Genomic DNA, 18,699 nt, shown 5'->3' on the forward strand with positions numbered 1-18,699 from the left:
GTACACCTGACACTAACACAATATTGTAAATCAATTATACTTCAATTTAAAAAAAAAAGGTACTGAAGCAAATTTCTTATTGCTAAGTGTCATTTTGTGATATGAAGAATCACGACTTATTTTATCTGTTTTTTACGTTCAAATCTATCCAAAAATCTTTCAGGACAATATCCCGGTATTTCACGACGAACTTAGGGCATACTATCCAAAACATGCTTCACTTTTGTATTCAATGAATAATACAATGCAATACAGACCAAAATCAGGAGCTAAAACAAAAATGCATTCGACGGCATGAGGGCAAATTTGCCGTGGCTGCAACGTCTCCTGTTACAGCCTACCCAACGTGCTGTCACCATATCATTCTGGTTTTGCGTTCAGTAAACCGGCAGTCTCGTGGCATTTGGATGCCGAGACAGGGCAAAGTTTAGAGCATAATCTTTCATTTTAATCTTCCATCCTCAAGAGATGTGACGCATATGCAGCTATATTTGGACTGCTCGACTTCCAAACGTCCACTCCCTCCCTGCACAGACACAGGCCCACAAAGGAACGAAATTGATAGCTCTGAAGTAGAGAGAGCCCACACAAAGTTAACCAGCAATAGGAATATGGAGTGGTTTGGGGGCTTTTTCCCCAATAAATACCCTCTGTCAACATGAATCTTTTAGACGGGATCAGAAAGGGACTCCCTTAAACATCCAAGCAAACAACAGGTACCCTTGGTTCCCAGCCACAGCACCCTCTGCTGCGTATCAAAGAGGGTCCCCCACAGAAGCATACTTTGCTTTAGACTCAACTATTTTTCAATTTATTCACTTTCTGGAGTAAAATGAGGAAGAAAATTACGCAGTTAAGAGCCATGTAGGAAAAAAGACCTCACACAACAAAGGTATCCACTAAATGCTTGGTCAATGAATGAATGAATGAATGAGTCGATGAACGTATCTGAGCATGACATGGCACAACAAGCATTTTTTTGAACCTCAGATCCTATGTAACCAGTCAAAGCTTTGGTCAGTTAAACTAAGCAATGTCCTTTTTTTTTTTAATTTTTTTTTAATTTTTTTTTTTTTTTTTTGGCTGTGTTTGGTCTTCGTTGCTGTGCGCGTGCTTTCTCTAGTTGCGGCTAGCGGGGGCTACTCTTCGTTGCAGTGTGCGGGCTTCTCATTGCGGTGGCTTCTCTTGTTGTGGAGCATGTGCTCTAGGTGCGCGGGCTTCAGTAGTTGTGGCACGCAGCCTCAGTAGTTGTGGCACGGAGGTTCAGTAGTTGTGGTGCACGGGCTTAGTTGCCCCACGGGCATGTGGGATCTTCCCGGACCAGGGCTTGAATCCGTGTCCCCTGCATTGGCAGGCGGATTCTTAACCACTGAGCCACCAGGGAAGTCCCAGCAATGTCTTTTTAATCTCTTTCTAAAAATACTATAAACAGCTATCACACTTATTTTAAAAGTAATAATACTAAAATATGGAAAATAAGAAATGGAAGTTCCCAAAGTCCTATTCCTGAGAGGTTATCTCCCTTAACAGTTGGCTGCATATTCTTCCAGGTTTTTTTTCCCATGCATACATAGAATATACGTACATATTTTTAATAAATGGGGTCCTAAACTGCATACTATTCTGTAAGTCTTTTTTTTTTTTTTTTTTTTTTTTGCCACACCACACGGCTTTCAGGATCTTAGTTCATCCACCAGGGATTGAACCCGGGCCATGGCAGTGAAAGCACCAAGTACTAACTACTGGACGCCCAGGGAATTCCCTGTAAGTCACTTTTTAAATCTAGTACTAACTACTGGACCCCCAGAGAATTCCCTGTAAGTCACTTTTTAAATCTAGTACTAACTACTGGACCCCCAGAGAATTCCCTGTAAGTCACTTTTTAAATCTAAGTCTCTATTACAGACATTTTACATGTCAGAATATATAGTAACTATATTTCACTTCTTTAAATGCTAAATAATATTCCATAAGCCACTTAACTTACCCCCTATAGATGAAGTATAATTGTAAGGTCAAAAATACAGGCACTTTTTAAAAACAGATATTGTCAAATTTGTCTCTAAAAAATTATACCACCATCATCAATACTGAGTACTGTTAGCCTTCTTAATACGTGTAATCTCATGGAGAAAATGCTATTTCATTGTTTTAATTTGTATTAATTTGATTATCAATAAGGACAAGCATCTCTTCTGCTTATAAGCTATGTATACTTTTTCTTCCATGAATTGCTTTTTCATAACCTTCGTCCATTTTAAATTGGATTGTTAAGTGCTTGCTTACTGATTTGTAAGCACTTAGATACTAACCTTTTTAAATGACACAGGGTGAATATTTTTCCCAGCTTCATATGCTGTTTTTAAATTGGGTTATATAGCTTTTAGTTACATAGAAGAGTTTTGCTTCACTGTTATCAAATATGTCATTCTAAACCATTTGACTTATGGGCCATATGTCATTTCTTTTAATGCTTTGCTCACTCCAACATAATGAAAATATTTCCTATGCGCTTACTAGTATTTTAAAGATTTTTCTTAAGGTTTAGATCTATAATCATTTCAGATTCACTTTTGTTTGTGATATAAGTTAAAGATATAACTTTCTTTTTAAATGTTTTATTTCTTAAATCTTAGCTTATTTTTTAATTTTACCAAATTACAGCCAGACGTGTAAACATAATTCGTTCAATAATTTATCCTTTCTTCACTGACGTAAAAATGCCTCCTTTATCATATACCAATTCTCCATGTACAGTTGAAGGCTTTACGAGCAAAGACTAAGGTTTTCAGGAGAAGAAGCAATTCTGCCCAAGACTGCAACACGGAAACCCTGGCTGAGTCTCCAGCCTGCCTGGTCTGCCCTGCGGAGTCTGGACTCAAGACAGTAACATCAGCTCTCAGTATCCTGTTCATCTCTTGGTCTACTCCTGGGCTAGCATCTCACTCTTTTAATTACTGTAACTTTATAGTTCATTTTCACATCCAGAAAAGTAAGACTCTCCTTCATTCTTCTTTTTGAAAAGTTTCTTGACTCTTCTAGAGCATTTGCTTTTCCAGATTAACTTGAGAATCAAATCTGTGATAGTACAATCATACACATTCTGCCTTGGAAGATTTCTTCTCTTCCTGCATCCAAAGTACACTAACTAAGGCCTCTTTTGCGTGTTGGCCATCGTATGTAGGGACCACTCTTGCAATCATTCCAAGCATCAGAGAGCCGCAATCTAAGATGTCATAGACAAATAATACATTTCCACCGCAGTGGGGGAAATAAAGGATGACCTGGATGTCCAAAGAAGGTCACCTAACCCAGATTTCGTGTCAGAAAAGTTTCCATAATAGGTGATATCTAAACATTGACATAAATAATATTAGGCGTTGGACAGGAAAACCAGACAGAGGAGAGTATTTCGGGAAGACAGAAGGCAGTGAGGAAGAGATGGCACATTGAGCCACAAGACCTGAAATGTCCACTGTGACTAGAACATGGCGGCCACCACCAGGGGCCTAACAAGCTCCATGAAGGCATCTGTGTTCTTTCCCAAGAGCAATGAGCTGCCTTAAAAGGGGTTGGACAGAAGAGAGTAAAGGAAATGAGTCAGAGTCATTGAACAGTCGTTGAGTGCCCAAGCAGCCCCTCTTTTCCCAGTGACGTGCAGCACCCGTCACAGGGGGCGGTACCATTGACCAGTTCTGGCCAATGGGCTGTGAGTAGAAGTGATCGACGGCATTTCCATGCCAAAGCATTTAAAAGCTGACCCTCCCACCCTGGTTGCCCCAGCAACCTGGAAGCCACATACAGAGATCTTGGCTTCCCAATATGGAAGTGGCCTGGATCACCAGGTCCCTGAGTGGAGGACAGTGCCCTGAAGACTCGCCTGACCCACACCAGAATTTTCATGAGTGAGAAAGAACTCTTTATTGTGTAAGCCACGGAGTTCTAAGGTTTATTTATTGCTACAGTACAGCCTGGTGCTAACCTAAGAAAGTCTCCAAATACAATCTGATGACAGGGGATCCAGCTTCTCAGAGCTCCCCAACACCACTGAAAGTCCTTGTCTTCAGAAGCTGAGAATACTCCTTCCTCTTTAGGGGAGAACAGTACTGATATCAGCAAGGCCGTCGCTATGCCTTCTCGGGGGTTTACAAGCTACTCCGTTGATGAACACTTCGCTCTACTGAGCAGGCGTGAGATGCTTCCTGCACAGAGAATGTTAAGTGATCTGCAATTTTCCACTCTCTCTCCCCTGCTTCATGGTTGTACCTTTCCTTCTTATGTCCCCTGGTTCTTTCATCCCTGGCCTTTTTCCTATTTTTCTTCAGCAGTGAGATGGTGCTGGCTGATAACTCAAGGGTGGCCACGTGGCAGCTACAGCCACAAGCAATGTCCTAACCTCCAGCCCCGCTGCACCTCCAAGAGGGAGGACAGACTCCCTAGCACCGCTGCTGCAGGCACAGCAACCCAAGTTCAAATCCAGCCCAGCCTCTTTCCTCTCTGTATGCAGTTTGAGAGTTTCTCAACTTCTCTGAGATTTCATTTCCTATTCTGCAAAACGAGGATAGTGATACTTACTTGAGAGTCTTACAGGGATTATAGGAAAAAACAAATGTAACATTCCCAGCACAGTGCCTGGCACAGAATATGAATTTCCTAAAAGTCTGTTTCCTTTGCCCTTTCTCCTGAGGGAGAAACCGACTCCTCTCAGATCTCCATGGTTTAATCCTATATCTACCTATGTCGGCCTTTTGATGGGCAAAACTGCACTCTTAGGTCTGTGGAGGATACAAATGATCAGACAATGTAGCTGAGGAGGCCAGACGTACTCATAGGGAAACGTTAACAGGTTAATTATTAATTAGATGTGTAAATACCCGAGGGTTTAATATAAGCCATAAGTGCTAAAGAAATCCAGAGAAAGAAGAGACATGCTCAGGCTCCTGGGATTGAGGCTAAGGATTCAGCACAGGGAGACGGGGATAAGGAAGCAGCTCCTGCTTTCCCGAAGGCCGGGTCTCCCATCTCTGGGTCAGCATCCACTCTGGTTCAAGACGGGCTTCAGACTGATAGCTGTCCCAACGATGACAGAGCTGGAGAGACATTTTCGGACAGGCTCTGTCCACTCACAGCAGATACATCTCTGAGTACTACCTACTGATTCAGGAGGGTATAACAAATAAACTTTTGAATGAATGTGCCCACCCTACAAAAGATTTTAGAGGGTCCCCTCTGTGTAAGGTACAAGGGTGGTCACTCCAAAGGCTACACTTGATATCAAAGGCGGGGACTATGCCGGGTACCCTTGCCAAGCCAGAACCTAACACCAGCACCAGGCACCCAGAGGTTATTTACAGGCTGTCACAGGAGGTTCCCAGGGCTCTGCAAACATGCCTACAAATGCCCTCAAACTTCTAGACAGGCGGGGTCAGCTCCTGATTGGGAATGACGCCGTCAGCTTACTCAGCTGCACGTGTGCTTTAGCCGGGACGTACAGTTCCTTTCAAAAAATCTCACAGAGGGGCTTCCCTGGTGGCGCAGTGGTTGGGAGTCCGCCTGCCGATGCAGGGGACACGGGTTCGTGCCCCGGTCCAGGAAGATCCCACATGCCGCGGAGCGGCTGGGCCCGTGAGCCATGGCCACTGAGCCTGTGCGTCCGGAGCCTGTGCTCCGCAACGGGAGAGGCCACAACAGGGAGAGGCCCGCGTACCACAAAAAAAAAAAAAAAAAAAAAAAAAATCTCACAAAGGTGGGGATCATTTAATAAATGTATAGAAATTTCAAATCACTACTGTGTGAACCTGGAACCAACATAGTGTTGTAGGTCAATTATACTTCATTTTTTTTAAAAAAAAGAGAGAAAAGAAAGGATGTAATCACCGTATTCTAATAGGTTCTGTCTGCAGTGAACAATATTTACATAATTAGAATGTTGCAAACACTAATTACTGGCATAATTAAAAGTATGATAATCTGGGGGAAAGAATGAGGAAGGAGAGGTAGAGGTATTAAATCTTCATCTCTTATAACACTGATAAATTTAAAACTTGCTTTTTTCTTTTCTTTTTACTGATGTCTATACAAGACAATAAATGTTAACTAAACCTACTGCGGTCGTCATTTACAATATATATAAATCAAACCATCACACTGTACACCTTAAACTTATAGAGCAATGTGTGCCAACTGTTTCTCAATAAAACTGGGGGGAAAAAAATCTACCAAAGCTCCAGCCACCACTCCCAAAGAAAAACATGAGTTTTAGTGTGATCCTATCACATTAAGTATGCAAAAAAAATGCAAAGTTGCATATCAACAGCATACATCCACTGGCTGAAGACTCTCACATCAAACGGCATATTCAAAGGCCAGCAGAAAAGCAAAACAAATGAACAGTGACTAGGTTAAAATGTTCACTTCTGCTTCTTTTCAGAACCCTCTGGGTACATGGAGATGTAAGGGAATAACAGGTTGATTGTTCTTTAGACTTTAAGGTAAACACAGGCCAACGGTGTGACACAGCTACCAAAAAACCAAATGAGATCTCAGGATGGATAAATTAATAGAAGTACAGTGTCATAAGCAAAGGAGGTGACCGATCTCTGTACATGAATGATGTGCGGGGTCTATATTGCTACTGGACAACTCCTGCAGGAGGTGAGAGTGTTCTCCCTTCGCATCAGAAAGCAGTGAGGACATTCAGACAGGAGACAATGAGGCAACGTAAACACCAGTGTCATCTTTAAACATTGCAAGGACCTCAGTATGAAGAGAGCTGGATTTTTTCCATATAGTTTCAAAGGGCAACTGAGACCAAAAGACAAAATTGAGAGGGAGACAATTTTTAGCCAAATGTGAAGGAGACCTTTCCAACAATGAAGGCTGTTCAAAATCTGGAACAGTCTCATGAGGTGGTGGGCCTTCCTCGCACTGAAGCTTTCTTACAAAGGTGTCTTCCCACTTTTTTGGCTGCATGAAAATTTAGAGGAACATGAGATTCTTCAACTTTCAAGGCAGGTTTTGTAGAAAGCATCCCTTAGGACAGAGAGTTTAGGTTGGGTGGCCTCAAATGACTGCATAGAAGCTAACCCAAAATTCTTGCTTCCTCAGACATTATTTTCCCCTATTACAAAGGTTAAGAATTTCCCGGGTCAGATTTTAAAGGGGCATTTAATCGGGTCATTAAAGTTCAGTCCTTTTCCCAACTGGCAAGTCCCGTGCTCACTGGCCTTCGTGCGGTTCTGCCCTCTCCTCTTCCCACCCCAAAGTCACACCCACGCTCTTGCTAAAAGCTGTGGACTCTAAACCTCATCGTGTATAATGCAGAAAGGGAATCATTGATTTTGTTCTGATGAGTCATCATAATGCTTTTCTCTTATATGTACTTAATCACTGTGGTTTCTCCAAGAATGGAAAGCTTTCCTTTCTACGGGAGAATCTAAATAGCTCTGCAAACAGACAGCAGCTGAGCAAACAGTGCAGAGAATTTCGGTGCCCTGTGATGAGAGCCACCGCACCCTCAGCTAAGGCCAAGCAGCTCCTGGCACGGCAGCCAAGTCACAAATAGCTGCGGAGTGATTCCTTTTGATCAACGGTGGACGCTTCCATTTCTTACGAGAATGTTCCATCCAGCTTTGTGGTTAGTCACAAAGCCTGAAAATGATAAATGTACTAGAGAATCAGCCAGCGTTTCCCTTCCAGGACTAGGACCAGACGGAGCCCGGGCAGCACCACTGCAGCAGGAAATAGCCATACAGCTGGCCCCCTGGCAAGGGGCCGGCATGAAATGCTTCTCCCTGGAGTCCTCATTTCTCCGCAGCCTTCGCTGCGCACCCTGCCTGGCCCGCTCTGCCTGTCTCTGCCCAGCGATCAGGCCTTTCGTACTTTGCAATCTTAAGCACAGGAAACGCACAAGTCAGCACCCACAAAAGTGCACATCACCTCTTGCTCCTAAGGAGAATTCCCAGCAGCTGTTTAACAGGGTATATGCCCACTCACATTATCTAATTGCTGAGGCAGGATGAAACGGGGTGGAAAAAAAAAAAAGGAATGAATGACTCCTGTGAGACTGCAGACTGTTGAATAATAACCAGTTGGCATTCTTCCCTTAAGTAATGTTCTAGTGTTGGGGGGGAAATGTAGGTTTGAGAAGTGTTGCAGCCTCCTCGTGTTCTAGGGGAAGAGGGCTAGCCAGGGGCTTTTGCTAAATAGAGAGGCTCCTTGGGGCTGGTACTGGGAGGAGTATTTCCAGCTCAAAGCACCAGGTGATGCTGCAGCAGAAGGAAGGGATAGAAGAGTACAGTGTCTTCAAGGCCAAGGCCACCTGAGGTCTGACTCTGGGCATGGTCAGCCTCCCAGAAGAGGCCACAGTGAACTTGGAGCCTGTCTCCTCGGGGTCAGGACTGCTTGGCTTCTTGCTCTGTGGGAGAAAGTATGAAGCCTTGTCTTCAATTTGCATTTTCTCATTAAATGGAGTCAAGCCCTTTTACATCTGTGGATATTGTGGTTGCCTTGACTGGGTAGTGTCTTTACATTCCAAATTCCAAATTACCAGCTACAAACACACTTTTATTTATTTGCCATCTGTCTTTACACAACCTGGAACACACTCAAAGGAAGCTGGGCCTCATGCTGTAAAATCATTATTTTTCCCAGGTCGTGCCGAGCTCAGGCTACAGAACCCTGACCGCAGTACTAAAGCTGGGTCTACCCGGGCCAGGTCTTACTGCTGAACATTGACCAGAGGATGTATTTAAATACAGGACTTGGTGAGGGAAGTTTATAGCAGTACAATCCTACCTCAAGAAACAAGAAAAATCTCAAACAAACAATCTAACCTTACACCTAAAGCAATTAGGCAAAGAAAAACAAAAAACCGCCAAAGTTAGCAGAAGGAGAGAAATCATAAAGATCAGGTCAGAAATAAATGAAAAAGAAACGAAGGAAACAAAAGCAAAGATCAATAAAGCGAAAAGCTGGTTCTTTCAGAAGATAAACAAAATTGATAAACCACTAGCCAGACTCATCAAGAAAAAAAAGGGAGAAGACTCAAATCAATAGAATTAGAAATGAAAAAGAAGTAACAACTGACACGGCAGAAATACAAAGGATCATGAGAGATTACTGCAAGCAACTCTCTGCCAATAAAACGGACAACCTGGAAGAAATGGACAAATTCTTAGAAATGCACAACCTTCCGAGACTGAACCAGGAAGAAATAAAAAATATAAACAGAGCTATCACAAGCACTGAAATTGAAACTGTGATTAAAAGTCTTCCAACAAACAAAAGCCCAAGACCAGATGGCTTTACAGGCGAATTCTATCAAACATTTAGAGAAGAGCTAACACCTATCCTTCTCAAACTCTTCCAAAATATAGCAGAGGAAAGAACACTCCCAAACTCATTCTATGAGGCCACCATCACCCTGAAACCAAAACCAGACTAACATGTCACAAAAAAAGAAAACTACAGGCCAATATGACTGCTAAACATAGACGCAAAAATCCTTAATAAAATACTAGCAAACAGAATCCAACAGCACATTAAAAGGATCATTCACCATGATCAAGTGGGGTTTATCTCAGGAATGCAAGGATTCTTCAATATACGCAAATCAATCAGTTATATACCATATTAATAAATTGCAGGATAAAAACCATATGATCATCTCAACAGATGCAGAAAAAGCTTTTGACAAAATTCAACATTTATGATAAAAACTCTCCAGAAAGTAGGCATAGAGGGAACTTATTGAACATAATAAAGGCCATATATGACAAACCCTGAGCCAACATCATTCTCAATGGTGAAAACCTGAAACCATTTCCTCTAAAATCAGGAACAAGACAAGGTTGCCCACTCTCACCACTATTATTCAACATAGTTTTGGAAGTTTTAGCCACGCAACCAGAGAAGGAAAAGAAATAAAAGGAATCCAAATCAGAAAAGAAAAAGTAAAACTGTCACTGTTTGCAGATAACATGATACTATATGTAGACAATCCTAAAGATGCTACCAGAAAACTACTAGAGCTAATCAATGCATCTGGTAAAGTAGCAGGATACAAAATTGATGCACAGAAATCTCCTGCATTCCTACACACTAATGATGAAAAATCTGAAAGAGAAAGTAAGGAAACACTCCCATTTACCACTGCAACAAAAAGAATAAAATACCTAGGAATAACCCTACCTAAGGAGACAAAAGACCTATATGCAGAAAACTATAAGACACTGATGAAAGAAATTAAAGAGGATACAAACAGATGGAGAGATATACCATGTTCCTGGAATGGAAGAATCAACATTGTGAAAATGACTATACTACCCAAAGCAATCTACAGATTCAATGCAATCCCTATCAAACTACCAATGGCATTTTTCACAGAACTAGAACAAAAAATTTCACAATTTGTATGGAAATACAAAAGACCCCAAATAGTCAAAGCAATCTTGAGTAAGAAAAACGAAACTGGAGGAATCAGGCTCCCAGAGTTCAGACCATACTACAAAGCTACAGTAATCAAGACAGTATGGTACTGGCACAAAAACAGAAGTATAGAGCAATGGAACAGGATAGAAAGTCCAGAGATAAAACCACGTACATATGGTCACTTTATCTTTGATAAAGGAGGCAAAAATATACAATGGAGAAAAGACAGCCTCTTCAGTAAGTGATGCTGGGAAAACTGGACAGCTACATGTAAAAGAATGAAATGAGAACACTTCCTAACACCATACATAAAAATAAACTCAAAATGGATTAAAGACCTAAATGTAAGGCCAGACACTATAAAACTCTTAGAGGAAAACATAGGAAGAACACTCTTTGACATTAATCACAGCAAGATCTTTTTTGATCCACCTCTTAGAGTAATGGAAATAAAAACAAAAATAAACAAATGGGACCTAATGAAACTTCAAAGCTTTTACACAGCAAAGGAAACCATAAAAAAGACGAAAAGACAACCCTCAGAATGGGAGAAAATATTTGCAAACGAAGCAACTGACAAAGGATTAATCTCCAAAATATACAAGCAGCTCATGTAGCTCAATATCAAAAAACAAACAACCCAATCCAAAAATGGGTAGAAGACCTAAATAGACATTTCTCCAAAGAAGATATAGTGATTGCCAACAAACACATGAAAGGATGCTCCACATCACTAATCATTAGACAAATGCAAATCAGAACTACAATGAGGTATCACCTCACCCCGGTCAGAATGGCCATCATCAAAAAATCTACAAACAGGGCTACCCTGGTGGCGCAGTGGTTGAGAGTCCGCCTGCCGATGCAGGGGACACGGGTTCGTGCCCCGGTCCGGGAAGATCCCACATGCTGCGGAGCGGCTGGGCCCGTGAGCCATGGCCGCTGAGCCTGCGCGTCCGGAGCCTGTGCTCTGCAACGGGAGAGGCCACAGCAGTGAGAGGCCCATGTGCTGCAAAAAAAAAAAAAAAAAAAGTCCCCCCAAATAAATAAATACAGGACTTGATGAAAACAGCAGAGCTAGTAAACCCTCCGTGTAAACAGAAAGCTGAATTCTGTGTATATTGACTCCCTTAGGAGGTGACTTAGGCATTAGTGATTTCCACAACTAAGACTCATGGTTTGCAAGATACTGATATCAACAAGGGGTGAGGCCAGAGCAATGAGGAGCTCCCTCCTCTCTTCAGAGGAGACCTAAGCAGGGCAGAATCTGGAGAGACTGGAGGAGGAGGAAGAACGGGAGGCAGACGGGGGCTTTGTTCGTGGCACAGAAAAGCACATCCTAGCAGAGAGGGCGTCTGCCTTGGGCACAGGTGATGAACATCCTACAGACACAGATGCTAAAGGCAGCCAAGGAGAAGCAGCAGTCCGTCCTCACAGCTCTGCCCCTTCCCAGCTTCTCCCCACGCTCTGCCCTCCTTCCTTCCTTCCTCCTCCAGAGCTTCACTGGGAAGCAGCTGCATCATGGAGAGGTGGTGAAGCTCCTGGTGCCTGTGTTCTGTCTCCAGACACAGCGGGGAGGCCTCTGGCTGGGGTCAGGGCAACGCGCCGGCTACACTGGCTCAGCCCCACCTCCGTGCCAGTTTTCACTTGCTCCACCTGGAGAGCAGCCCCATCCTCTGGTCTGGATCTGTCCCCGTGGACCCTGCGCATCCTCCTCTGTGTACCCTGCATCCCAGGACTGACACTGGGCTGGCACTTTCTTCTTCGCAGGGACCTAACTCTTGGTCTCTCCTTATGAGCTGCCCCAAGTCTTCTTTCTGTATCGATTATAGACCTTCATCAATTGTCTTGGCAGAGGCTGGCTTCGCGTAGATTGATCGATGCCCACAGCAACTTTGCTGAGAACCTGAGTGAAACCCAGAGCTCTGGCTCACTCTTCATCCTCTGTCTTCTGTCTGACAACTATATCCTCCACTGCAGTCAGTGCCCTGTGTGTTCTAGGAGCGGAATCAGTGGGAAGAGGCGTTTCTCAACTGGGTTCCAAGCTGGAAACGGTTCCCTCCAGGTGGAACCATAAATACCATGACATGTTGGGAAGGAAAAGTCAACCATAGCTGGCAATGAGATGTGAAGGGGGAGGGAGGATTCCTGCACGACTCCCCAACTTTGAACTTGGATGACTAGGTAGATGGCAAACGAGGGCAGGAAGACAAAACGGAAGGGGGTGTGAGTGGATATCCATGTGGGGTCTCTCCCAAAGGTAACAGCTACCTGGAATGTTGTTAATCATCCCCTTGCTTCATCATATATATGCAGTGATGTGATGGTAAATGTTTAAAAATCAGCTCTCCAAAAATTAAATATGTGTGCATATCCTAATAAGTTTGTTATAAATTGTTTGATACAAAGGATGTATATCACACAGTTTACAAATAATAAAATACATAATATCCTTATTATAAACCTCTAACATTCAATTGATTCTCACAGAATATTTTTTATTTTTGCCAAACTTTCATAATTGTGGCCAACCTACGGTTGCAACAGATGAACCAATGTAGTTTCAGTATGAAGGTTGGTTGATATTTTCATTTACATAAACAAGTAAGAAGAAAGCAAAATGACAGAGACACATGGTAGAAAATCACTTTTTTGTCCATTATGTGAGCAACTTCTTTGTTGAATCGGATAATAGTTTTCAAATACTGGAAGGCTATTTCCTCAATTTCTGTGCTATTCACAGTGTAACAGCCGCAGACATGACAAACATTTAAGTTTAATCTGTTAATCATTAACATTTAGTCCGTCATTTTGTTATATCCAGACAATCAACAAAGCAATCACGCCCTGATTTGTAGCACTGGCGAATTTCTTTCATATAAATAGGGGCCCATTTCAAGCTACCAAGGTGATGTCACTGAACACTGAATGGGAAAGAGATCATGGTAGCATGCCAGTTTATAGGGGTTTTTACCATACAGATGCAATAGATAGAATAACCTCAACAGCATAGATAATAGTAAAATAAGTAAGATAATTAGGAGGTGATGAGTTAGAGTATTTATTACCATTCCTGTTGCTGTAATTATTTTATTGTAAGCTTATATAATTTAATTTTTAATAACAGCTGTGTTTAACAACTGCCTTGCCGAATTCCTGAAAAGTTAACTATTGGATCTCGCAAGTCAGTTCAAGCCGGCTCAGGCACACCATTGCGTGAATGGCCCAACAACATGTTGTTTCATTTTGTGCTTTATAAAAATGGTACCATGTTGAGATTCCCTGGCGGTCCGGTGATTAGGACTCCGCGCTCTCACTGCCAAGGGCCCAGGTGCAACCCCTGGTTGGGGAATTAAGATCCCACAAGCTGCATGGTACAGCCAAAAAAAAAAAAAAAAACAGCACCATGTTGCAGGTAATCTTCTGGGAGTTGCTTTGTCACTCACCATCGTGTTACTGTTGTCTAGGGACACTCAACACTATCCTGTCCCCTTGTTCTCAGCTCTGTCACAGGAAGTACAAGCCTGAGGGCCACAATCCCCAAAACTCTCTTGCCAACAGGGTTTCTGTTCCATGACCAACGACAGGTGGACGGTGGTACAAGGTGGATTTCACTCTTCCTCAGGCAGCGATGGTGTCTGTGGTAGCCATAGTGGCTTCCTGCAATGTTCTGGTTTCCGAGGAGCATCCCCATCTCTGGATTTCTCCCCCTCCCATCCCTTCCAACAATTTTGTAGGACCTGATTTCCTGTACTAAACCCTTCCGACTGGAAATATATAGAATGGTTTCTGGGCTTAGGATTAAAAGACTGGGATTTATCCACGTTGATGCATGTAACCTAGGACCGTCTTTTCCACTGTGGTATAACACATAGAATTCTCCATAGTGAGGCTGCATTTTATATCCTGCCTGCCCACCTTTGATACTTTCAGTACAGCCAGTGTGCCCAGAGGATACTACCACGGGCAACAAGAGATCACGCCCTGGTGCTGACCCACACAGTTCTCAGGCTCACTCACTGGACTCAACATTCCTGCCCTTACCTCCTTCTCCATCTCCTTCTGTAGGTGATCCGCTGGATCCTGCTTTCCAGTCCGTCAGCCTTGGCCAAACATGCTATCATGTACTGAAGGAGGGTCTATTGGTGATAAAGAAGTCTGGTTCCTGTGGGCCAGTACAGGCTCCCAGCTACAGCATGGGAAAAAAAAAATCACATAAGGAAAATGTAGCTTGGGTTAGCACATGTAAGCTTTTATATATGGAGTGGACAAATAACAAGGCCCTACTGTATAGCACAGGGAACTATATTCAATAACCTATGATAAACCATAATGGAAAAGAATATTAAAAAAAAGAATGTGTATATATATATGTATAACTGAATCACTCTGCTGTATAGCAGAAATTAACACAACATTGTAAACCAAATATACTTCAATTAAAAAATATTGAAAAAAAACACAGCCTATCTGCTCACAGTAAATTACTTTGAGACATAAGTTGACAATAGCATGACATAATTGGCAACAGCCCGCCCAGATTCATTAGTTAATCAAACCCAGCCAGGACTTTTCCAGAATGTCCTCCCTGTTCCCATACAACCTGTGCTGAGCTGCTCAGGAGATAAGTTAATTTATTTCTGGGAAGAAGAGAGAAATATTGTCTCCCCTTGTCTATGAGTTGAAATCCTATTCACCCTTCAAAACCCAGTTCAGATATCTCCTCCTCCGTGAAGCCTTCTCAAACGCTACCCATCTGAAATACCCTGCTCTGTATCCTCTGCACCTTGTGTATAATTCTTTACACCCTTGAGAGATGGGATAATGTCTTCCCCCCAGACAAAAAACGGGCTTGCTTATCACTTACTCTAAGAACAGTGGATTCCCCAAGCTCAGCATTCCTCGGCTATGATACAAACCCGCTGCACACCTAACATCCACCTGGACCCCTCATATTGCCCCTGTGGGGCGTGGAGGACAAGGGGAACCCAGGCCATCATAATACTCATTCAGTCTGCTCTGCCATGAATAATGAAGTCCCTCGTCTCTGACCCAGGACTCTGTCTTCTGCCAGCATCCAGCGAACCAGTAAGAGGCTAAGTCATTAGCCTGTGAGTGAAATCCCAGACCCTTCCCAGATCCAAGACTGAGTCTGTGTCTTACCATCCTTGGGGCTCCAGAGTCTACTACAGGCCTGATTAATACAATATATGTTTGGAATTTCATCAAGTTGAATGGACTAGACCAAATACCGGGAACTCTTCTACCGAGTACCGGTGAGCCCGGAGTCTCTCAACTTGGGCACTGTTGACATTTGGGGCTGGATCATTCTTTGCTGGGCGGAGGGTGGGAGGCGCTGCAGGATGTGCACTACAGGATGTTTAGCAGCATCCCTAGCCTCTACCCACTCTCCAACTGTGGCAACCAAAACTGTCTCTAGACATTGCCAGCTGTGCCCTGAGGAGGCAATACCGCTCCCCTTTCTCCAGCAACGAGAACCACTGGTGCAGCCTACCCGGAGGGTAGTGGCGAGAATGGGAAGAGCAAGCAAAGGGGCCGTCGCTAAGTTATAATGTAGCATCCGGACAGAGATATAAAATATTACACAGAGGGGGCTTCCCTAGTGGCGCAGTGGTTGAGAGTCCGCCTGCCGATGCAGGGGACACGGGTTCGTGCCCCGGTCCGGGAGGATCCCACATGCCGCAGAGCGGCTGGGCCCATGAGCCGTGGCTGCAAAGCCTGTGCGTCCGGAGCCTGTGCTCTGCAACGGGAGAGGCCGCAGCAGTGAGAAGCCCGCATACAGCAAAAAATAAATAAATAAAAATATTACACAGAGATGTAAAATACTGCACTGCCTTTGCACAGCTAACAGTAAACACAACCGTGTGAGCACCATAGGTGCCCCGGGGGCATCAGCTAGATCACCTCATTCACACCCTCCAACATTTCACTCTGTAGGAACCGGAGGCATGGATGGGGTAAGCGGCTCACCCAAGTGGAATAGTTTGGACTTGAACCCAGAGCTGAGGGTTTCCAACACTCTTGTTCTTAATTCTTAGCCTCGTTATGATCCCACAAAGAAAGTGGGGGAGACAGACTGGGGCTTAGAAATAAGGAGATGGGAAATCAAAATTGACCTTAAGAAAAAATAATAATAATCAAAATTACATGTCAACACCAGTCTCTTAAGGGTTAAAAATACATAACCCTTTAGCTATTTTAAGTGGGCAAATAAGTGCCAGAATCTGTATTAACATGTACTTTAATTCCTACATAAAATGTTTAAGTACAAACCCTCATGAGCTGCTCTCTTTTCTGCATCCGGAAAGTCCAGAAAGGAGAAAAGTGTCAAAAGCTGTTTTAGTCGGAGCGCCGGGAGAGGACTGGGGTTGGCGGCGTGGGCACAGCCTGCAGGGCGTTAGTGCACCGCGAGAGAGTCCGGGGGGAAGTCTGGACCTGCCGAAGAGGCAAGAGACTTTTACGTCCCTCTTTGTTTCCTGGTGCGCGGGGAGAGGGGATTAAGAGCGCTGCTTGAGAGAGCTCCGGGGACGGGCGCTAGCCGCGGCTGGAAGAGCGGAGCCCGGAGACGGACATGGGGCGCTAGGGCCGCTGCTGCCGCCACCGGGAGGCCTGTGTGCGAACACAGGTCACTAGCCACACGCCCTTCCCGGGAGCCTGTGCAGCCCGCCACTGCCGGGGTCCCGGGATCCAGGGACAACTCCCCCGGGAGAACGCACGGCGCGCCTCAGGCTGCAACGTCACGCCGGCCTCTGCCGCTGCTGGCCCGCCCCGCACTCCGTGACCCTCCCTACCCCCCGGCCTGAGTGAGCCAGAGCCTCCGCATCAGCGGTTCCTTTAACCCCGTCCTGTCTGAGCAAAGAACAGACGCCCTCCGGCGACCTACACGCACAGGCGGGGCCAAATCCAAAGCTGAGCCCCTGGGAACTGTGAGAACAAAGAAGAGAAAGGGAAATCTCTCCCAGCAGCCTCAGAAGCAGCGGATTAAAGCTCCACAATCAACTTGATATACCCTGCATCTGTGGAATACCTGAATAGACAACGAATCATCCCAAATTAAGAAGCCCTGTGGATGAAAGGCTCTTGGGGCTGCAGCCAGGAGTCAGTGCTGTGCCTCTGAGGTGGGAGAACCAACTTCAGGACACTGGTCCACAAGAGGCCTCCCAGCTGCACATAATATCAAACAGCAAAAATCTCCGAGAGATCTCCATCTCAACGCCAGCACCCAGCTTCACTCAACGACCAGCAAGCCACAGGGCTGGACATCCTATGCCAAACAACTAGCAAGACAGGAACACAACCCCACCCATTAGCAGAGAGGCTGCCCAAAATCATAATAAGTCTACAGACACCCCAAAACACATCACCAGACGTGGACCTGCCCACCAGAAAGACAAGATCCAGCCTCATCCACCAGAACACAGGCCCTAGTCCCTTCCACCAGGAAGCCTACACAACCCACTGAACCAACCTTAGCCACTGGGGACAGACACAAAAAACAACAGGAACTACGAACCTTCAGGTGCAAAAAAGGAGACCCCAAACACAGTAAGATAAGCAAAATGAAAAGACAGAAAAACACACTGCAGATGAAGGAGCAAGATAAAAACCCACCAGACCTAACAAATGAAGAGGAAATAGGCAGTCTACCTGAAAAAGAATTCAGAATAATGATAGTAAGGTTGATCCGAAATCTTGGAGATAGAATGGACAATAGAACGGACAAAATGCAAGAATCAGTTAACAAGGACCTAGAAGAACTAAAGATGAAACAAGCAATTATGAACAACACAATAAATGAAATTAAAAGTACTCTAGATGGGATCAATAGCAGAATAACTGAGGCAGAAGAACGGATAAGTGACTGGAAGATAAAATAGTGGAAATAACTAATGCAGAGCAGAATAAAGAAAAAAGAATGAAAAGAACTGAGGACAATCTCAGAGACCTCTGGGACAACATTAAACGCACCAACATTCGAATTATAGGGGTTCCAGAAGAAGAAGAGAAAAAGAAAGGGACTGAGAAAATATTTGAAGAGATTATAGTTGAAAACTTCCCTAATATGGGAAAGGAAATAGTTAATCAAGTCCAGGAAGCACAGAGAGTCCCATACAGGATAAATCCAAGGAGAAATACGCCAAGACACATATTAATCAAACTGTCAAAAATTAAATACAAAGAAAACATATTAAAAGCAGCAAGGGAAAAACAACAAATAACACATAAGGGAATCCCCATAAGGTTAAC

General features: G+C 44.0%; 1 protein-coding gene across 3 annotated transcripts in view; it reads right to left on the minus strand.

The window, feature by feature from the left end:
* SETD4 (SET domain containing 4) overlaps window positions 1–18,699 on the minus strand; it is a 282,732-nt gene that overhangs the window by 179,461 nt on the left and 84,572 nt on the right. For 2 of the 3 annotated variants that reach the window (XR_007477396.1, XR_007477397.1), the window contains exon 12: window positions 14,476–14,620. The exons of the other annotated variant lie outside the window; for it this stretch is intronic. The gene's annotated coding sequence lies outside the window, so the exon portion shown is untranslated. The remainder of the gene's footprint in view (window positions 1–14,475; window positions 14,621–18,699) is intronic. 3 annotated transcript variants of the gene reach the window in all.

Source organism: Orcinus orca, chromosome 5 (assembly GCF_937001465.1).
Source record: "Orcinus orca chromosome 5, mOrcOrc1.1, whole genome shotgun sequence".
Classification (NCBI taxonomy): Eukaryota; Metazoa; Chordata; class Mammalia; order Artiodactyla; family Delphinidae; genus Orcinus; species Orcinus orca.